This window comes from Polypterus senegalus, chromosome 5 (genome assembly GCF_016835505.1).
Source record: "Polypterus senegalus isolate Bchr_013 chromosome 5, ASM1683550v1, whole genome shotgun sequence".
Lineage (NCBI taxonomy): Eukaryota > Metazoa > Chordata > Cladistia > Polypteriformes > Polypteridae > Polypterus > Polypterus senegalus.
In genome coordinates this window covers 60,052,973-60,076,788 of record NC_053158.1, presented here as the reverse complement: position 1 = coordinate 60,076,788, position 23,816 = coordinate 60,052,973, and the positions used below count along the sequence as shown (strand labels likewise).

Here is a 23,816-nt window from a genome sequence, read left to right as displayed (position 1 = left end):
CCTTCATTTGAGTCCAGCTGTGTTTGATTATACTGATTGGACTTGATTAGGAAAGCCACACACCTGTCTATATAAGACCTTACAGCTCACAATGCATGCCAGAGCAAATGAGAATCATGAGGTCAAAGGAACTGACTGAAGAGCTCAGAGAGAATTGTGGCAAGGCACAGATCTGGCCAAGGTTACAAAAAAATTTCTGCTGCACTTAAGGTTCCCAAGAGCACAGTGGCCTCCATAATCCTTAAATGGAAGACGTTTGGGATGACCAGAACCCTTCCTAGAGCTGGCCGTCCGGCCGAGCTGAGCTACCGGGGGAGAAGAACCTTGGTGAGAGAGGTAAAGAAGAACCCAAAGATCACTTTGGCTGAGCTCCAGAGATGCAGTCAGGAGATGGGAGAAAGTTGTAGAAAGTCAACCATCACTGAAGCCCTCCACCAGTCAGGGCTTTATGGCAGAGTGGCCTGTCGGAAGCCTCTCTTCAGTGCAAGACATATGACAGCCTGCATGGAGTTTGCTAAAAGACACCTGAAGGACTTTGAGATGGTGAGAAATAAGATTCTCTGGTCTGATGAGACCAAGATAGAACTTTTTGGCCTTAATTCTAAGCGGTATGTGTGGAGGCAACCTGGCATTGCTCATCACTTGTCCAATACAGTCCCCACAGTGAAGCATGGCGGTGACAGCATAATGCTGTGGGGGTGTTTTTCAGCTGCAGGGACAGGACGACTGGTTGCAATCGAGGAAAAGATGAATGCGGCCAAGTACAGGGAGATCCTCGACAAAAACCTTCTCCAGAGTGCTAAGGACCTCAGACTGGGCTTAAGGTTTACCTTCCAACAAGAAAATGACCCTAAGCACACAGCTAAAATAACGAAGGAGTGGCTTCACAACAACTCTGTGACTGTTCTTGAATGGCCCAGCCAGAGCCCTGACTTAAACCCAATTGAGCATCTCTGGAGAGACCTAAAATGGCTGTCCACCAACGTTTACCATCCAACCTGACAGAACTGGAGAGGATCTGCAAGGAGGAATGGCAGATGATCCCCAAATCCAGGTGTGAAAAACTTGTTGCATCTTTCACAAGAAGACTCATGGCTGTATTAGCTCAAAAGGGTGTTTCTACTAAATACTGAGCAAAGGGTCTGAATACTTAGGACCATGTGATATTTCAGTTTTTCTTTTTTAATAAAGCTGCAACAATTTCAAGAATTATTTTTTTGTCTGACAATATGGGGTGCTGTGTGTACATTAATGAGGAAAAAAATTAATTTAAATGATTTTAGCAAATGGCTGCAATATAACAAAGAGTGAAAAATTGAAGGGGGTCTGAATACTTTCCGTACCCACTGTATATGTGTGTACATAGCAATGTTGGCACTAAGTGCTGCAATGGATCGATTCTCTGCTCTTTACATGGCTCTTTGAGGTTGATTGCTGTCCTTTTGCTGCATTAGATGGAAAAACATGCAACTTTTCAGACTTGCCATTTATATAGGCACCCCTGCAACTGCTGATACAATGCCAGCTCATACTTAGTTGACTCATTCCTGGTGATGTAACTTATGGCAATAATCATGATGATTGAGGTGTCCCGGCTAGGTAAGGTACTCCACATTATATATATATATATAAAATATATAGTACATAAATATATATATTGTAAGAAAGAGAGACAAACAGAGAAAAGGTTTGGGGATCCACCCATATATTATAACTACAATTGCTTCAAATGCAAATAGTGCCTGACTAAATTTTGGTAAAGAGTCCAAAATGGGATTGTCTAGCAAGGTGAGGTGGTTGGATTTTATAGGCAGTGGGAAAGAAGAAGAGGGTCCAGGAGGGAGCTGGCGGAAGTGAGGTCAGCAGTAGGGCGGGCATGGTCAGAAATGGAGTGCAAGAGCTGGTTGTGATTTAGCTGGGTTTCCCATCTGATGATCTGTAGAAGAGACATTAGTTTTGTTCCTGACTCTGACTTTTTTTTTTTTATTTTTACTGTTTCTGATTTCAACAAAAAAGGAGTTAAAGTGGAGCATTTTTACAACAACAAAGCAAATAAGATACAGACTGACATTGGGTCAGTAAATACTAATGAGGCAATCTGAGTTACCTTTAAAGACATCTGAGAAGAGGGTTGGTGCTGTTGCCTAATGCTTCTCCTCCTCTCCCCCTTGCAGATCAGACAACCGTCAGCAACAACAATGTCACCTCCGGGTCATGGTTCCTTGGACCCTTCCCTTCTGATATGGCTTCCTTTTTAAGGGGTTCCACTTCCATCTTGAACAGTATAACTGATGACTTGCGTCTGGAAAGATGTTGTACTTAATTTGTAATCTTCTCTTTTTTGCTCTATCAAAAATACATGGGGGTTGCTTTCAAAGTGCCCCAACTCTTTGTCACTCTCCTGGGTTTTATCTAAAAACACACATCATATACAGTTAGGTCCATAAATATTTAGACAGACAACGTCTTTCTAATTTTAGTTCTGTACATTACCACAATGAATTTTAAATGAAACAACTCAGATGCAGTTGAAATGCAGACTTTTGGCTTTAATTCAGTGAGTTGAACAAAAAGATTGCATAAAAATGTGAGGCAACTAAAGCATTTTTTTAACATAATTCCTTTATTTCAGGCGCTCAATATTCATACAGAATATGAGGAACTGACGATGGAGGAGTTAACGGAACTACAGACTCAGCAACATACGGAGGTTCTGCAGGAAATTGGTATTGCAGAAGAGCCAGAGGCGGAAGAGGTTATCTCTTCAAGAGAGATAAAGGAAGTTTTGGCAATGTGGGAAAGAATTTCAGACTTTATTGAAAAGAAACACCCTGAAGAAGTTGCAACTGGCTGTGCAGCGGCGCTATTTAATGACACTTGCTTAACTCATTTCAGAAACATTCTAAAGGGAAGGAAGAAACAAAGCTCCTTGGATAGGTTTCTATTGAAACACCCTGCGAATGAAAGTGATGAAAGCGTGGCAAAAAAGAAAAAAACTAGTGAAGAAAATTAAGTTAAGCAAAAGTGAGGTGAAAGAAAAAACATTACAACATCCGCCAACATCTGTTTATTTCTTTAGATTCTCTTTTATGTATTAGGTTTTATTTTGTTTGTATACAATATTTGCTCATTATAAATACATTTTTCTTATGTGGAAAACATTTAAAAAAAAATTGGGGTGGTTTTTTGGGGGCTGGCACGAATTAATCTCATTTCAATTAATTAATTTCAATGGGGAAAACTGATTTGAGATATGAGCATTTTGACTTATGAGTTTGGTCACGGAATGAATTAAACTCGTATCTCAAGGTACCGCTGTACATATATTAACACAAACTCTGGACACACTATCACCATGTTAGTGTATTGTTAACTGAATCAACAATAGGCTTATATGCTCTTAATGGAGGTAGAAGGGGCAGCCTTTATATCTCATCCTGGGGGTTATCCTCAGAATGACATCTATATTTCTTTGTCAACCATAGATTGCCCCAACATTCCTCCGACAGTCCGGGATTCATTAGAGCCCTGAGGTTTGCCATGGCTGTTTGTTCCCTGAAGACTTGCACTAGATGTTAGCCATCAGAATAACCTGTGGGCACCTTCTTCAGTATCTCCATGTAGCACATGGAATTTAGTTTTTCTATCCTGAAATATGCAAGAATACTATTTCTCCCTTTAACTCTTTGGCATAGCTTAACTTAATATAAAGTAATGGTGTTAAAACATGCTTGTTGAAACACCATGGATTAAGTATTTTTTGATATTCATTCGGTTAGTGGCATGATGCATGGCAGTGGTGCCTTACAGTTCCAGGCACTGTGTTCAGATTCCTGCATGGTAGAGTCTATTGGGTATGGCTAGTAACTCTAAATTGCCCTGGATTCAGTGTTCTTTGATAAACTCACATGCTATGTGGGGTTGGTTTCCGCCCTGCCATATTGAATTCAGAAAATGGATGAATTGTTCTTTTCATCAATGGTTAAAGTACTGAGAGATCGGAAAGTGTTACGGTCAAGTAGGCCAAGAGAAGTCCTTAAAGTAGATAGGCTCTCAGCTTTTTACACACTATGTTAAAGTGAAATTTGGATGGGGCTGTCAGAGAAAGTCTGTAATTTTTATACGTTTTACTGGAAATAGTTTAAACAGTATATTGCCAGTGTGACTGTTAGGATTTTATTATCAAAGTTTGTTTTCATTTGAAGTGCTCTATAAATAAGGACTTGTCTCATTACTCCTGAAGAAACTAAAGTAAAACAGTCCAATAAAAGTAATATTTTTTTTTTCTTTTTCTTCTCAATTCTTGCCCGACGATATCCTGCAATTGAGAACTGAGTGTTTATTGTCTAATGGCTTCAGCTTTAATAGCTCCCCCACTGACGCTTGTTAATACTTCAGTAGGTTTGATACTCCACACTGTTTGGCAGCGCACATCAGAATTTCTATAGCTACCAGCTGTTCCTTATATTGATCTATAGGGTCACAAAACTTTTCCATTTTCAGACTTTACTTTTCATATAGCCAAACTCATGGATAAATTGTTTAATTGCCGTCCATAGATTACTACCTATTCTTGAACAACTGGTGTGTGTTGGCGATTGCTGACTACTTTAGCTGCTGGGGTGTTAACTTCATTTTCTAAAGTGCTAATCATGTTACTTACATTTTAATTTTTTAATAGGAGGAAAAATCTCAGCTGAAGACATTAAATTAATTAGCTGTCTACAAATGTGGTCAAAAATATTAATTGTTTAGCTTAATATTTTTTTTAGTATTTCTAAACAGTGTAAATTGAAACAGTCACAAGCAGGTTATTTAAAATGAAAGTTCTACTCTATGTGATAGGCTTGCTACTGTAGTTTTTCAGAAATATAATGTGTATTTTTTGCTTCATTAACTGGTCATTTCTATACTTGCATTGTAACAGAGATTCACTGTACTGACCAGGCTGTTGCCTCTAATATACTCCGGCTATAAAGGGAAACAACAGGGAGCCATCACAGGGTGATATCTGGATACTGAGCTTCCTTGCTGCTTCTCTACTGGGCTGAAAAAGATCACCCTGTCAGGCATAAAAGATGAGAATGTACCAAAATTAAATCACTCAGACAAAAAATTGGAAACCGAATGGAGGCAATGGGAGCAATAGTCTGTACGAGGAAAGCAGGCTATGGCATCACTCTCAGAGGAAACAGATGGAAATAAAGGATCTGCTTTGCATTCTTTTTGACTGTTTCCAACATTCTTCTTGCTCTGTGTCAACCACTGTTTGTAGAATGGAATGAATAGAAAATGAAAATCATAAGCACATATCAGAAGGAAGCCAGCCATTGGTGTGCTACATGGAGAATGCAAAAGTTGACCTTGAAGCTTTAAAGAAATTAGTACCATTGTTGTACACCCGATATTGACTGCAGATATAACATTGGTTTATTTCTCCTTGTTTGACAGGTGTTGGCTATATGGCAAGTATAAGGAAATCTCTGGTTCATTAAATAATATAGTACTTGGTGGAGAATTGAGGTGCTTTATATTGTATGTGGCACTACGTCTCGAGGAACTGGACAAACATGTGCTCAACAGAATGTGTATTTGTGCAAACTAGGAAAATCACAAAGATGGAATATTTATGGAGGATAATCATTTAAGGCCTAGTGATGTCTTACGGTGAGAAGCACCAATGGCTGCCTAAGTGGTCTGTTTAACTTGAGTGAAGGACAGAAGAGAATTAACACTTCTTTTAAACAAACCCTGTTCTTAGTAAAAGAATGACCCTAAAAATAACATGGAATGGGGCACTTTTGCAAGACATAGAAGCTGAATGAGTTATATCTTTTAGTTATTGCATGGCTGTTTTTTGTGCTTATTTGTGTCTCAATGTGTACATTTTTTTAAATTCCTATTTATTATTGCCTTTCATTTTAGTAACATCATGGTCATTCCACACATAACTCTGAGTATATAAAACTCACACTTTTTTTTTTTTTTAAAATGATTTCATCAAATTTCAACTGCCGTGTTTTGACATGGATGAATACGTACTGTAACAGCCTTCCTTAATACTGAGGCATATTATTATTATTTTTTTTAACTAAATTAATCCCGAAGGAAATTACTTGGTTTTCACATACCACTTGGGGTCAAAGCGTGTGGAAGACGAATGTTCTCTTCGTTCCCTTGTACTAATTCATGTCTGAGAAGTAAGCTTTACAAAACCATGTAAAAGCATTCTTTTTTTAGCAAACAGAAAAATATTTGTGCAAAGGACTCAAGGTCTGAGCATTCCACACATGAGCCTGCCTTATCACGTTTTCCCTTAGCTTACATCTGAACGCCATAACAAAAGGAGCCAAGAAATCAAGTTGCACAAGGGGCGTTGAAGGGGCTAAAGGTTTGTGTATAATAAATGTGTTGACTGTTACATTTTATAATGATATTAAATTACGCATTCTAAGGGTATAAAACTGGACCCCACCTAACAGACGGGGTTCAGAAGAGCCCTGACGCTGTCATGTATATTTGATTGTCTGCTTTTCTGAAACTCTTCTCACCGTGACTCTGAAAATAAAGCTGCTTTATAAGCACACCTGCTGTCGGGTCTGAGATTTCGTCCACAAGCGCAGGGTCAGCCATTGTACAGCACCCCTGGAGCAATTGAAGGTTAAGGGCCTTGTTCATGGGCCCAGCAGAGTAGGATCTCTTTTGGCAGTGACGGGGATTCGAACCGGCAACCTTTGGGATACCAGCGCAGATCCTTAGGCTCAGGGAGTTTATCACGGCTTTCAATCATTTTGTGCGTATGTTTGCACATGTAATTGAATGTGTCTGGTGGCAGGTACAGCCACACAATGACTCCATCACAGATGAACAGGGAGATCGGGAGTGGACCAAGGAGTATAGCTGCTGGGAGGTGAAAGCAGCACTGGGGGTGATTCCTCAGCAGAAAACACACGTATCTCTCAAGCGTCAGTTAAGTGTGGATTTTCATGGCACCTGGATGCCTTTTTCAACTGGGCAATGTATGGTATACAGTACTTGTCTAAAACTGTAACATGTTTAAGCATAAGGGTGACATACTGCACATATTCGTGGTTCAAACTCTTTGATTTAATTATGTGTGCTTTGCTATTTAAATCTCAGCAATATTACTCAACCATATTTTCATTAATAAATCTAAGGAATTTCCCTGTAAAATAAGTAATTAAGCATTGCACATTTTTGCTCATTTCCCATTAAAGGACATTTTTCAGTACAAGCTCCTATTTACGCACAAAAATAGCATTGTAGCTGTGTTTTTCCAAAGTTACCAAAGTTCAGCAGCTCTAACTCAAAAAAATAGGATTCAAGAAAAGCCTGACATATAGAAATGATTCCACAGACAAAATATCTTCGTTTTTAAAAGTTTAGTTAAATTTCAAAACACAAAAAAAAAAATAAAAATGGCACAAAAAAAGAAAAAATTCATGTTAAGAAAAGTTCAGTTGAAAGCTTAAATCTTGTTACATCTCAAATCATTACTATTTACTTAACATTTCTGAACCATTTCAAAGCGGTCAGAAAACTGTATGCTTGTCCCATCTCTGAGTAGAAAATGGGTGTTTTAAGTCCTTTTGTACTGGGACCTGTTCTTATCACAACTGAGCTTATTATCACACTGTTTCTCAGTTATAGCAAGAAGGTTCTATCTCTTATCTTACTAACTTATAGGAGGAAAAGACTATACCATAAGCTATGACTATGGAAGAAATTTATATTCTATTCAAATTAAGCAAACTTTAATATGAGTTTAACTCAAAACTTTAACTGTCTAAGATTGGCTCTTACAAGTATCATGTGTGTTTAAAGGAATAGAACCTGTATATAACCTAAGACCCAACTGTATTTAATTAAATTTTTATTTTGTTCTTTTATTTTATTCATTTTTATTTCTTGTTTTAATTTTTTTCCAAGTTTTTTATTGAGTGCTGCCATTTTGTTGCCAATGACACAACGCTTTATTAGGCAACGTGTTGAATCCCTATTGCTGACACACTGTGAAAGAAGGCAGCACACAAAGCGGAGCATCTAAATTTTAGTTAACTGAAGGAAAGACCTTGTTAGAGACTAGCACTCTAAGAATAATTTAGGGGAAGGAATTCTGGTTATGAATTCTGTTCCATTCCAAGGCTTTGATACTGACTGAGTCCTAATAACATGAAGAAAAATAAACAGTATAAAGAATTCTGTATTCAGACTCAGCTAACTTCCCTGACTATTTTCCTGCTAACTACTAATAAAAGATCTCTGATTTCTGATTCAGATTGTTCATAAAATGCATTTGTTCCCCTGGGACTAACCTGCTCCACCAAACTTGTTAATATCATATTGTGGGAGGTATTGCAGCCATGCAGTCTACTTGAGCAGATGAATAAATAAAGTAAACCAGTGCATACAAAGCAAAAGTTGTTTTAAAGAAACAAACATATTGGACAGTAGAAGATACAGGTGGCAGAGAAATACTCTGAAATTCCAAGTGAGGAAGGGTATGGCATTTCCCAACTACTATAAGAAGACGAACTACAGCAAGCTATTGGGGGTGTCAAGTGAGCCTTCATGTCAAACAGAGAAGAGAAGCTACAAGACAAAGCTTATAGGCCTTTCCCCAATGAGTGACACTTACAGTCCTTAACTGGAATAGCTTGAAAAAGACTAGCTAGAGACCCGTAAACAGAAAACGTGAGGTGACAAGTCTTGCATTTGAAGTGTTATTTAAAAGAGGAAAAGCAGGCTACCCACTTCCTCCATCTTATAGGAGAGACAATTACATGTGCTGACGGGATATAAGGAGTTGTTACTAGATGAGTTCCTCCCTTCCTGGGTTTTGGTTTGACTTATTAAAACTGCTGCTTTAAAGGATAAGTTGGGTGTTTTTCAAGTTGAAGTTGAAGATGGTATATATGCATTTGCCACTTGAAATTGTGTACTGAAGTTCAGTGCTTTCTATTAATTAAAAAAAAAAAACATCTTGTCTGCATTGGTGCTTTATAATGGAGGGTATGGGGCATGGAACATACTGATTATGTCAATTTTTCAAGCCACGGCAGCGGTCAAGTATTGATCCACGCCTTCAGTGTTTCCAACACATGTTTGTGACAACTAAGGGATGGGAAATACTAATTTTACTGCCTATTCCTGGTACTATTTTTCTCATGGTAAGGATGTGTTTCCTATTCAGTTGTGTGAGTTCTCACATAAAATGGAAATAAATCAAAACAAAACCAACCACACGGCATGAACAATTTACTGTGATTAGGTCTGTCGGGAGGAAACCAACTGCTGGGAGAGTGAAAGGTTGCTGTGAAAGGAGACTAAGCGCTGAGCAGTTACTCAAAGTTGGTCTTCTTTAAAATTGCCTGAATCTCATAGTATTGGTGTTTTTTGTTCAAAAATGACATGTATAAACTGTTTTACAATGTATGTGTAAAATGTGTAAGACCCAGAGCAATACTCAACAACTGTCTTGGCTTGAGAAATTGACTTATTTGGTACATTTTAAATTTTTTACTCCATGCCCAATAGCCAACAATGTAAAGTGCCAGTGCAGGGAAAATATATTTTTTTAATTTATTGAAAACGATTAACTTTGGAATACAATTGCGTGTGGCAAATGCATATATATATATAATATTTGTTAAGAAATAACTTTGAAAATGCCAAATTTACCGTTTAATTCTGGAGGACTCATGACACTTTTATTTTAAACTTTAGTGTCCTTCCCCATCCAAGGATCACTCATGTGATTACATAAAGATATATGATGCATGTGTGGAAAAGAATGTATTCTTTTCCTGAAAAATGAGATGAAAGTTAAAAGTTGATTTAGTTTTTACCTGACATGCTGTTACCTTGAGCTATTAAGAATGACAAAGAGGTAGGCAAAGGATGGGAAGGTAGAATAAAAAAGCCAGGAAGGAGAATTGAATGGGACAAGTAAATGGATGTGAAATATATCCATCTGAGAAGATTAGTGGTGAAATTATAAATAAATAAATAAAACCTTTAAGTGTTGTATTTAAATAGGAGACTCTACATAGCACCCACTGATCATAGTGCTCACTAGTGAAATGTTGTCCCCTTTCCAGAGCCATTGCACACGCTGTTTTGCAATTCGCCAATCACCCAGGAGGAAAGAAATCTTCTAATAAGATTGCCTTTTCCAGTTACTTCTTGATATTTCGCCAGAACACGCATATGCCTCAGGGAGCATTCTTTCTTCATTAAAGATATTTCCCAGTCATTACAGCATTTGCTGAGGAACGATGACAACAATGCATTTTTAATGCTTTAACTTTAAATGGAACACTTTGTGTTTGGATTATCTTCTGTCTGTATATTTACTTAATGATCATTTTAGATGGATTTTAAATTAAATCTGACTACAATGTATTTAGGGGTATGAAAAATTTCTTGTAAACAATTACTTCATCAGTGTGTGTGTGGCCATTTCCTATCTTTAACTAGTCTCCCTGGGATTTGAAAATGCCCAAATATTTGATTTTTGTTTTTATTTGCAAAGCATATCAAAGAAGTGCATGATGTTGAAGTATTTTAGCTCAGAAAACTATGTTCAGTTCCTCTAGTGTATGAGTTAACAGTGCTGTTTCTGTTCCCAATGACATTTCTTTAGTTAACATATGGATGGTTGGGAAAATGAGTTTGTGAAGGAAATTATTTTAATCCCTTTTTATATAAATGCAAATCCTTATATTATTGGGAAAATCTATGGTATTATACACCAGGATATCATTACTAACTGTGTTAGAAATAAGCAATGATTAAACTGAATGAAATGCAATGTTTTAGCATATGCCAAGCCGCGGTTCAGAACATAGTAGAAAGGGTAGAATCATTTAACATTTGCTACTTCCTAATGGTAGACATTTATCCAAATTTTGTGATAGAACAATTATAATTTTAGGCTTTGATGCCATTACAGCTTCAACTCTGAATTAATCTATTACACATTTTATATGCTGCCATTTCTGCTGTCTCTTGTAATATATGGAGACCTGCAGTGATGCCCTGCTCCTATCCATCCTTGGACTGTAGACAGTTCTGGGGTCTCTTCCTGCACCTGCTTGAATTCCATAGTGCTGATGTAGTGTAGTGTGGTCAGAACTTTATGTTAATTTTGCTCTACACAGCACTTATAGCTCTGCATTGTTTTGTAGCCCAACCAGGAGAGGGCATTTTGGAGGCAACTTCCTTAGTGAAAGTGTACATTTGCATCTGTTCCCCTGGCTGTTTGCTCAACAAGCTTTTGCATGTTGAAGTCTGGTCACTCCACAGTGTGGACTGGCAACCGTAGAGGTAGAGCCAGAAGTGCCACAGACCAGATACCACATCTAGGACACAATAATTCCAGTCCAGTCTGCTCAGGCAGGCTGTAGTAGGCAATCATCTTTTCCATCTCTCCCTCCACTTGATGACATTGCTTTCCAGGATGAACTACTTTGTAAGGTCTGGGACCAGCAAGACAAGTCAATGTAAGTGTTTCTTTCAACTAGTAGAATGCCATCTCACACTCCATTGTTAATTTGCAAACATTGCCTCAGTTCAGCAGTGAATGTAGTGGCACTGCTACAGTATGTCCTTAAATTCACAAGCAAGGGTCATGGCTAGTAGAGCGTCAATCTTTTTAAGGTCAGTGGCTGCCCCTCATGTCCTGACCACATGACCTAGAAACAACTCGCCTTTTACTGGGTTCAGCTTTAGTCCAGAGGTTTGAATGGTAGCAAATCCTTCAGGTGACCAAGGGACATCTCAAAGTTTTAAATGTGAATTAGTACATCATCAGCTTAGACCACACAGTTGCTGGGTGGGTTTCAGGCCAGCATTCACTGCATGAGGCATTTAAAGGTTGACACAATATGAGTCTGATAGGAAATGCAATGTACTCACATGCCCAAGAAGGTAAAGTGACTTGCCAGCAGCCACTGCACAAGTTCAGGGTCTGATCCGGGTGGAGCCAATCAAGAGGTCCATCAATTCAAAACAGCAAGTATGAATCTGCCTTTTTTAACTAAGGGCAATAGGAGCTGCTTACAGGCATGAGGGGGGTTTAATCATGCCTGCCATTGCCATTTCCTAGATATTTTCTTCTGCCATCTAGCAATTAGCAAGTGGCAGGTGGTATAGGCACAAACATAATGGAACAATACTGTTGATGTTGATGCTGAACTGGATCCATTTTAATTGTTGAACTCATCACAAGCATCCAAGATGGCTAAATATTCTCCTAGTAGGTATGGAATGAGTTTTCATTGGTGTTCTTCCAAACTGACCATGCTGCACTGCTACATAGCCATGACAGGCATACTTGTAGTCACAGATAGAAACAATGTAGGTGAATGCTCTGGGGTCAGCTTCTGCCCATTAGTGGTGCTGTCCTTTAACTTTCCCAGAGATCGAAGCTGATAGCAGTCTTTACTGATGGTGCAGAAATGGAAATTAAATACTACTTTCTTGAACTATTGGAGGATGCAAGAGTGTCAGGTTGTCAGTCTCCACAGTTCAAACATTGTGCCTGATTTTACGGGTTGTTACATTTTATAGTGCAGCAGATGCCTTATTAAGCAGAGTTAGCAAGGAATGATCAGTGAACACGCCACAGTTACTCATGAGGTCAAAATGAAATTTCATCAAAATCAAAACACAAAACAGACAATATAGTCAAAAAGTAAAAATGAGATCCAAACCATAAGTACTTTTTTCCTTTTAATTCTAATTCATAACAAGAACTTTGTCTTAATGTTCAGATGCTTCTCTGTGAACACTGCATTGTTTTTAAAGTGTAACCATGCCAATGTTACACACACTGCCGCTGCAGCCACTAAATACCAGCACCCATTTTAAAATATGGTACATGATAAAGAATTTCAAAGCACATAATAATTAATAACATTCAGAAACAAAAAAAAATGATATACACAGATGCCTAATGTGTCCTTTAATTCAAAGATGCTCGATAAACTGCCAGGCTCTGTAGCTACTTCTTGGAAGTGAAGCACTACACTTTACTGGAGAGTTAAGGATTTACTGGGGAGCACTGTATTAAATTCCTGCTATATTTCGCATAGCGGAAATCTCATTTATTTTGTGATACTGATAGAGTTACAATAAAATCTTGTATTACCCAGAGTATATTTCCAGTAGAACTACTTCCAAATTTACTATTTAAAAATATTGATGGTTGGGATTGGGAAAGGTACTTTAAAAGGAATACACAAACAACCACTCACAATTCCAGACTTAACCTACTAAAAAATAAGCAAAAGAAGAATTTCTGACTATAATTGATATTTAAGATTAGGACTGGGTGGAACAGAGACAGCTTTAGACAGAAGTGTAGCATGATATTTTTTAGGCCATGGTGCTCAGGTTCAGTTCCAGGGGTTGCAGTAGATGGAGGTTTTTGTTCCAACCTAGTTTGTTACTTTGAAGCCAGTTACTGCCGTGGAGGTGATTATTTCTCAAGCAACATCAATTTCGTTATTTCTCTTCTTTTAGTCTTAAACAGATGCATGCTCTGTTTTTAAATGTTTTTGTTTTCTTAACCAGCTGCTACTTAACAATGTAAAACAAATGACAAAGAAATCCGCATCTAATGTGGTTCTATTTACACCTGTGTATTTTCATCATGAAGTATCTATTTTAATAAAATATTTTTTAAAAAAATGGAAGAGGAAAAAAGTGAAGGACTGAGAATTAATCTGCATTGCCACACAAATCACTTGAAGAATTTTCTGAAAATCTACAATTTAAGAATGATCCAGTATGACAAAATGAACACACATAGCATTTAATAAGTTCCATTATCAGTAACGGTTGGCTTCTAATTAAGCAAAACGGGTGGAAAAAAAATCTGCAGACCGGACAGAACTTGGGCGTCCATGGTTCGGACACTTTGGCTTGTTTCTAGACTCACTTATTAAATAAAAATTAGTTATCAGTTTAAATCTTGTGCTTAGATAAATAAACAAATAATTTAGTTTATTAAGTTTAGGTTTTACAAAAAATGTAAGAAGAAAAGGGAAGCAGGTTTAAAATGAAACAATGCAGTTTTTTTGTTTAACAAAGACAAGCCGGTAGACCATTCAACCAACTAAATTAAATGGAAAGTACTAAAGGAGTAGACATAGGCTGGCAGGGTAAATGAGGATTTGCCGAAGACGGCTGGTCACCTTGAGCCATTGATGGCCACAATTCCAAAACAGTCATTGTGATTTGCTCTCACCTCTACTGATATTTAGTGATTTGTTATATCCTCAACCAGTGAACAGTATAGATTGCAATGACTCATCATCTTCAGTAATCCTCTAATTAACTGGAAAACTCAGACATTTAGCAACTTCCTATTGACACATTTATTTGATTCATGAAATAAGAAGTAGTTTTCTGTGTTTCTTTTTTTCTCTCCATGATTTTTGATAAATCATGTCTAGAGGGCAAAGAAGTCTCAAAAAATAATAAAATGCATAAAGAGGTAAGCCTACACATTTTCATATGCTTTTGACTTGTTGGTTTTGTGCCAAATCCTAAAGGCTTCACTAAAAGCAAAATATTTCTTTATTCTTTGTTATTTTAAATCAAAATGACCCCCCCCCAAATCACTCATCATAAATCACAGCGGCATGCATTCAACTTAGCAGTTTATTATAACAACTTCAATAGATTGTTAATAATAAATAAACTATCCCATAACTAATTTATACACTGTTTAGGGGTGATTTACTGACTATGGTTTATGTGGTGGTGGGCTGAATTTCAGAACTGGCAAAATTCCACCAGCAATAGCCTTAATATATAAATTAGGTACTTAGTGATTGGAGGATGCTTGGAGCTAAAGGACATTCAAAGTTCTGGGCAGCCCACCTACTTTCATTTTGGAGAGTGTAGCAAGCCTAAATCAGTGCCCATCAACAGCAACATGTTTTTTTTCTAAATAATTATGTTTAAATTCATTAAAAGTGAAAACAGAACATCCAGTCTTGATCTACGCACTGAGTTCAAATCACAACACAATTTTCTTCTTAGTACTTTTTATTCATTTTCTTCCTGAAGCTATCAAGAATAACTCCCTTAAGAAACTCTCAATGCTGATCTCAAACTTAGTAATTAATTTAAGTGGCTGGTTCCCAAAAGGTTGTATATAAAGAGAAAAGCACCTACTATGGTTGCTATTTCTGTCTATTTGTCTGCATGAAACAACTCAACTGTAAGTGAAGTAATGTTGAAATTTGGGTTGAGATATCTTCAATAAAGTGTGCCATTTAAAGTTTTGAAATTTCAAATTCTCCCATTGAAAAGAGATGCCTAATTTGCAAACTCTCTTATCTTAAAACAGGTCAATGCTCTTTGTGACTTCTATTGCAGATTAGTTTACTTTTTAAAATTTAACTTGACAGAGGTCACTTCATCTTCTATAATTTATATATTTTCCTCTTTCACTCACCGAACAGCTGTCCCGATGGCAGTATGACTCTCCATTTCAAGTTAGTCAAACAGTGGAGCAGACATGCATGTGTGCAAGCCACTCTTACAACCAATCACTTCTCCTGCTGTTCGAGGGATGTTAACTGTAAAGGAAAAAAGCGACTTATCTAGAAATGAATGTATGAGGAAAGGAGTCATGTAAGCATAGAGTGAACATATACAGTATGTACTCATTATGTATACTAAAAACAACCTCACAGTTGCATAATCTGCACTAAATTACAATGATTTAATATCTCTCTGTCACTCCATATTATTGTCAAAGATCCCAATCCGCTCTCTATTGTGGTCCAAAGCAACCATACATTTTACCTTGACACATATTTTAACACTCCATTTGCAATTCTTTAAAAAATGTTATGTTTAATCAGTTTGAACTACACCTAATCATAGATGGTTCATAGAACATGAAACTAATTAATGCCATTTTTACATCTTTTGTCTGTGAACACTATTGAGCCATCACAAGCCTATTTTGCCTACATTTTACCTACATAATAAATATTGTAAAATGCCATTAAATAACATTTATTTAATGCAGTCTGCTATTGCCTGAAATAGCATTCTATTTTTGTTGATCTTTATGAATATGACTGACTGTTAACAAAAATATTTAATAAAGCGTTTATTTAATACCATTAAATAAGCATTATTTTAATAACAAAAATGTGGTAATTGACTTTGATGAAGTAACTAAAAAAATTTAAATATTCAAATTTTCAAATCAGTTAACTAAGTCCCCGATTGCACCTGCATGTTACGTCATTTCTAAATTATTGGGCTCCTTTTTCTGCATTATTGCACCATAGACATTTTGTGCTTCATTCAAATGCCTGTAGATGTTGATGTAAATCCCTACACCACTGAATTCATCCAAGCAAAATCTTGTGACTTACATTGGAGGATGACCCATTGGCTTTGCTCTTTGTTGCTAGATCTGCATAATATGATACAGGTCCTGGGGCCTCATGTAAAAACAGGGTGTAGAACATTTCCACATTCAAATCGCGATGTATAAAACCTAAACTTGGCATAATGCTACACACATTTTCACGGTAGCTCACACCTTGATGTACGCAAGTTCTGCGCTTGGTTTTGCAGACTGGGAGGCACCCAGTGTCAAAGCAGTGCTACTGTTCCAGTGTGGTTTTCCTTTCTTTTTTTAGATCCACATCCTTGACATGGCTTTATAAATACACTGAAATTAACGGCATATTGTTTATTAGTTTAATGCATCTGATTGTAATTAACCTGTAACAATATAATGGTCCACAGAATGGTCAAACTATTCTAAATACAATAGCTGCTTTAGCGTTGTTACTCTTACTGCACCTTCTTCTTCTTCTTTCAGCTGCTCCCATTAGGGGTTGCCACAGCAGGTCATCTTTTTCCATATTAGTCTCATTGCACCACTCAGAGTATTTATCTCACTGTATCTAAGTGGGGAATCACAGCTCTACAGCAGCTGATCGGAATGAGCATAAAGCACACGCTGCCTCAGCCATGCAGTCTATTGAACTGCTCTCATATGACAAACACTTCAGAGCCTTTCCTGTACAGACTTCGCAGTTCAGAAATAGTTTCATCCCAAGATCTATAAACACACTCAATCAGTCCATCAACTGCTCCTTGTAGAACTGTTTATACTTATAAGTACAATTACCTCACTGTAAACTTCCGATACAGTTATAGTATTGCACAACCTGAGCCACTTTATAAAGCGCGTATTTATATATGATGACAATATCATTTTTACAATGATATGCAGCAAAATAAAACTTTAACTTAATTTAAATAATCTATATCATTAATAAATAAGCTGGCATTCATGGATTGTTCCTGCCTTGCACTGTATTCTTGCTGGTACTGGCGTGACACTTGATGGATAGAATAATTTAACATGTACTACAAAGATATTTCCTTAAAAGTTCTGAAGAATCGGCGTTCTAAGCTTACAGATGGCTTAATGTCTATTACAGAGCTGATTGTGTGGCGGTTGGGTATTTGGAGAAAGAAAAGTAAGGACAGGAATTGGGGGTTAGTACATTTGAAAGGGACAGTACTGCTGCAATAAATTATTTCATCGAAGGTAGCACACAGCACAGCAAGCATCTTGCATGAGGTATGAACAATCACTGCTCCACCGTGTTCCCATGTTTAATAACATGCTTTAACTCCTATCATCATGAAAATTATATCATGTATACATCTCAGTATTTTAATTATTCAGAGAGCTGTAATATCACGAATGTAATGGATTCTGTGTCCTGTCAGAGGAAGAGAAAGCCCGGAAGCACGTAGTAATTCACACACATAGAGCACATAGAAGACCAAATACAAAACAAAGCATTTAACGTGCTACTTTAGTTACAATGGGATTTAAGAATCTAGTAAATTAAATGATTTTAAGATGAAGTTTATGATGTTCTATTTTAATGACAAAATAAACTACGTGATTAAAGTGGAAATTTCGATATTAAAGTTGACATTTCGTGCTTTTTTCCCCACTGTGTGCCTATTTTTTTTTTCTCTATACCCTAAGAAGCTTTCATATGAAACTCAGACAGTAGGCTATGACTCGCCTTTTTACGGCGACTTTGATATCTGACTTTTTTTTTATTTTGGGCACTGTGAGATTTTGTGAACTTGAGCTTTCGAGTTTCTCTCTCTATGTCACTTGAACAACTTCCTTTTGTTGTTTATACCAGTGTTTAAACCAACAAATAGCACGTTTTTCTTTGCCTCCACTCGGTATTCGTTGAACTTCTTCTATTTCCCCCCATGCTTTTGCCATTGCCTTTTCACAGAACACTGAGATTAAGGGCTATTTATATTGATTTGCATATTCAAAGAGGTGTAATTCTGGAAAGAGATGGGGCGGGACAGCAGGCGTCTGCACATGCATTTCTTTTTACACTTACCGGGATTTATGTAGAGGAAGAACGTGGAAGTGGGTGAATACCCAGATTTATGAATCTGGATTTTTTTGTGCGTAAGCACATTTCTGCTTTTGTACGCACACAATGTTATAGTGTGAATTCTACACACAGCGTTATGCATGAGGCCCCTGGTTACTCAAACACAAACAATATACTTTATGTAACTGCTAACTATTTTAAAGTGCATTTGACATCAGCCGTACTACACGAAATGAAAATGATAATACAGATAGTTATTATGACTCCTTTAACTATTAGTTAGGCTTGAATGGGTAATTGGCATATTTTAGTAGTTATTATATAATAGTTTTCCAAAATTTATTTAGTGGTGTGTTCTAAAATTTTTCAGATGCATCCATGAAAGGTTGTTATTCTCAGTAATCATGGCACTGGAGAGTGGCAACATGTTACACGTTGATTGGCAGATTAGAATTTCAGTGTACTCTGAACACGTGAAAGTAAGGACCCTGATAAAACTAAAAACCTACAATATAAGTGCGGTGTTTAAAGGAGCAACATCATAAAAAGACAGTAATGCTTTGTTTCAGCTCTGCTCCCTTCCACTTCCTACCTGTTTATGTTCATGTTTTTCATCTTAAGGCTATATTGTACTGAAGGATTATTCCACAGATTCCACCCACACAGAAAATCAGTGGAGGCAATGATCTAACTTGTGCCAAGTCCCCTGTGGTGGAAGGAAGCACAATTTAGTGGAAGACTTTTGCATTAAAGCATAGGGGCAGTGATTCAGATCTCATATATTGCTGACTTGTGTACCAAATCTATTAGCCTGCTAGCTCTCAAATTGAAGAAACGTGTTAGAAACTTTGGTTTAGTTCCACACCACATAGACTTAAATTGGCCAGGAGTTATTGAAAGATTTTTGTTTTGTACAGAACTGACTCTTTTGGCATCTAGTTATTTTTTGTATTTGATGAAGAAGATATGAAGGCCGGATGAATGATGTAATAGAAAAAAGGATTTCCACAACTGAAAAAGAGTTGGGGACCATCCCCATGTCATGTCCACAGGACAAAATAAAAAACAAATAGTCAAAACAGGATGATCAAAATACAGTAGATGACAACAGCTTTTACAAATGGTGACTTTTTATACAAAACAAAGATGGCGGTCGGAAATGAGCTGGCAGGAAATGACGTTAAAACTGGCAGATGGTTGCGATGTCATCAAAAGTGACCGGAAGTGATGTATGGGTGGAAGTAACATCATCGTCTGGAGTCTGGAAGTGGCATCATAGGTTGGAGCCGGAAGTGACATCATCAGATGATGCCGGAGGTGATATTTCGGCAGCCATCTTGGAACCCAGAAGTAAGGTAGGCGTGTTAATTTTCTTCTTTTTGTCTGAAGAAAGAGAGAGAGAAGCCTTAGTACCGCAGATCAACCCTCTGTCTCACGATATTTCACTCACTTACAGGCTTGTTGACTGCCTCCTAATCGCACGTATGTGACTATGCATAGGATGTTTGTGACTTGTAGACGGTTTTTCGTGATGTTTGTAACAGTACATGCTTTAAGGTGTTGATCAAGACATCTATTATGGAACCCACTCAATCCAGTACAAGATTGCTGGCCTGTCCTGGAAGTAGCTGGTGAAAGTTAGTAGCCAGCCCTGGGTAAACACACTAGCCATTGTTACACACCCACAATCACACACACCATGCCAATTTAGAGATGTCAGTTCATCTAACATGAACATCATCTTTGGTATGTGAAGGAAAAGTCAAGTACTTATAGATAACTCCTCACAGAAAATGACTGGATCAGGATTTCAGCCTAGCATTCTTTGGGCTGTGAGGAAGCAGTTCTACCCACTGCATTGTCATACAGGTACTGCTGTTAGAGCAGGGATGTCAAATTTTATTGAAGTCTAAAAACAACACTTTATGTACCATGCCAGAATATATCTACAAACAACTATTGCCACATTTTCTGTACAGACAAAACACACAGGATGCCTCTCTGCTCATGACAATTCTGCCTTGTGTCTCTTTTCAACCTGCCTTCCTTCTTTATCAGCTTTGTATTTTTTGTTAACAGTGCAGTGGGTTAGTGAAGCTGCCAAGGATCAAAATTAGCATTAACTGAAAAAATTACATCACCACATAAAGTCGAGTTAGAGTGGCAGTCAGAACACATGCAAAAATATGTAGCTCAAGCGAAGTACCTCCATTTACACCTGAATTAACATGCATTATGATCGAATGGAAGTTGACCACATTAAAAAAACCAGATTTAAACACACTGGTGATGATCACACAGACTGCATTCTGAGTTGGTCACTCTGAACTGTGATCACACTTAACACAAGTGAAATTGCAAATTCATTTTATATCCACATACAACAACCACACCAGCAGAAAACAATAAACGCTCATGTAGGGTGGTGGAAGCAGTCATGTAAGCTTTGGAAGGGATTTAAAAAGTCAACTGTTTGTATGAAATTGAGCTACCTTTTACCATCAGGCTAAAACACACAAGTTCTTAATGGCAATGTTGCTTTTTCACTTTTCTTCTTGGGCAGTCAGTTTCCATTTTAGCTAAAGGTAAATAGCTGCAGTTAGCAGTGCAATAAAACTATGAGTGAACACTGAGATGCATTTTAGTGGCAGGTGTAAATGTAGCCTGGCTAAATTGCCTATGAATACAACCTATATGTGAAATGCATGTTAAAGGGGTCTTTCATGAAACTATATGTAACATGTTTTGAACATCAATGAAGCCTGCCACTTTTAAAAAGTCGAAGAACCAGATCTGGCACTGGCCTTAGAAGATACTGCATAAAGTGTCCCATAAATAAATATGAAAAATGCAACAGCAGTCTTTGGTAACCCTTTTCACACATGTGCGACTGGGGATTGTCTCCCGGGCTTGACTGAGGTAAGCTATACCACTCCACAACAAGAGGAGGAGCTGTCCTTAATGGTATCTATCTTTCTCCCATAGCTCTGAGCAGATGCCCAGTGAGGGCACCCAACCCTTACCGTGATACCCAGAGCAGACCCCATCCCTTTTTGTTGGGTGGTCATAGAAAGGGATGACCCCAGAAAATGATGACGAGGACTTGATAACTTACAAACTTCTGTGTGAGGTACGAGATCGAAAGAAAAAGGTAGAGGACACTCTGTGGGCTAATTTTCTGGACAGTGACTTTTTTTGTTTTGCCATTACACACCCTTTTGCTTTTTCTTTTGCTATAATTAAGTGGGGCTAAAGGGTTGGTACCCTAACAATTTCTGATGCTTCACTGTAGCACCATACCATCAGTCACACCCTGAATTTGAATTTGTAGGAAGCCATATTTTTGAGCAGTTAATTGTTCGTAATGAACGTTATAAAATGTAAAATACTACAAAAATGTTCATGTTCCATTGCAGTATTTAAAGCTTCTTTTCGATAGTGCACCAGAGTATAAAATAAAGGAGAATTTATTGATTTAACTGTGGGCCAAAATAATGAACATACCTGATATTTATAATGCACATCCTGAATATGTTTAAAACATATGCAGTTTCAGGGTGAGGAAAGATTGGACGATGGATGGATTAATTAATTATTTAAAGGAGCAAGCTGAATTATTGTCTAGAAACATGCAAGGTACATAATTTACAAATCAAGTTAACTACCAGAATTGTACTACTACCAAATGGCAAACATTTTAATTCAAAAAGTTGGAGCAAAGCTAAAATTAATAAAACAAAAATCCCTAAACCTAATGTTTCCTAAACATTGCAGAGAGTTTTCTTCGAAAATCCAAAGTATTGGATACAGAGCTCTGCTTGCCTATCTTATTACAGATGGGGAACCATGATGTAATTCATCACGTGATTCATGAGTAAAGCCTTTGTCACATTTGATGACTTTTCAGGCAATTTTCAATCATTTTTAGCCTTCGTTTACATAATCTTGGCCTGTTAGAGGCAGTCAGTGGCGCACTTCCATAAAGCTGATTGTCTAATGTGACATTGATATTTACTGAAACCAATTTGTCTATGACTGGCTAGGATTAATTCAAACAGGTTTGATTTTCTCGTTGGTCAGAGGGCACACTGTGTTTGCAGGAGAGCTGACAACCAAATGAAATAATGAATGGTCATCCAGAAGTACAATGCATAGCATGTAGCAAGAAGGAATAAGGAACGCATGTGTTTTGAAACTCACAAACAAAAAAGAAACTCATCTGTTTGATGCCTAATATTTTATATACAAAAGAATGGAAACAAAAATTAAAGGGCAGAGTTTGCTGCTGAACTTGTTGCAGCTGTTAACCTTTCGTAAGGCACTGCTCCATCAGGAAAAAGTTACTGGTTTTATAAAAAGAGGCAAGCATGACTGTGCTTGAAGGTTGGTGTTTGGTCAGTAAATATGACATGGGCTGTGATTGTCAGTTGTGTAATTTGACATGGTGCAACAACGAGTTCAGCAACTGTGATTGGCAAATCTGACAAGTGCTCCACAAAAAAAAAGATGCGTGATATCAGCTTAACGTGACAAGCAACTAAAATTGTTACTGCATACAATATAGCTGCAGCCATGCAAACACATCACAAAATGACAACGGCAAGCACAAAATAATGTCTCCAGAACAATAAAAAATGAACAAATTGAAGATAATAGGAATCATGACTACATCAGAAAAGACAAAATGAAAGAGAAGACCCCTGGATGTACTGTACAAAGCAGAGGGCACCAAAATGCTTTCTAGCTTGTGTTTTCAAATCGAATGTCCTTGCCACTCTGCCACATTACCTGCTCAGAAAACAAAATATTTAAATAACCTAACCTAGTATTTAAATTATTCAAATAATCTCCTAATAGCAGCAGGAGATGAAATTTAGTTTTGGGCACTCAATGAAAGATTTGAAGGCAACTCTGACATTTTGTGTTTGAAATAAAAGATGAAACAGATGACAAAAAGGAAAGATAATGTGAAGATACAGCCCTTCATAATGCATGATTTGATGCATTAGCCATTGTTGCACATTCTCCTCAATGCCGTTGTGGAAAATTAATTTTTAAACAGACTAACTGTATTTTTTTCCCCCCAATTAATTTAAATGGAGCAATTAAGTTTTAAATTTTAATAAATAGCTACAGGAAACTGATGAAAATGTTATGAAAAATAGAACGCATTTTTAAATGCAGCATGTGATTTCATGCATGGTATCAAGGGACTTGGTAGGAAAAATACCCACAAGTTTTTAATCCCATGGCATTTTCTAATTAGGAGTCTAAACATTTGTATTTCTGGCTATCCCCTTTTCATAATTTAGTCTTGAAAAAAAAAAGAAAGAAAAAAAAAAGCTGTGCGACTCCTAAGAAAAC

General features: G+C 37.3%; 1 long non-coding RNA gene across 1 annotated transcript in view; it reads left to right on the top strand.

The window, feature by feature from the left end:
- The window catches only part of LOC120529979, a 78,767-nt gene extending 75,916 nt beyond the window's left edge, over positions 1-2,851 (top strand). The window contains exon 3 of the long non-coding RNA XR_005633842.1: positions 2,633-2,851. This is a non-coding gene — a long non-coding RNA (uncharacterized LOC120529979). The remainder of the gene's footprint in view (positions 1-2,632) is intronic.
- Positions 2,852-23,816: the final 20,965 nt, after the last annotated feature.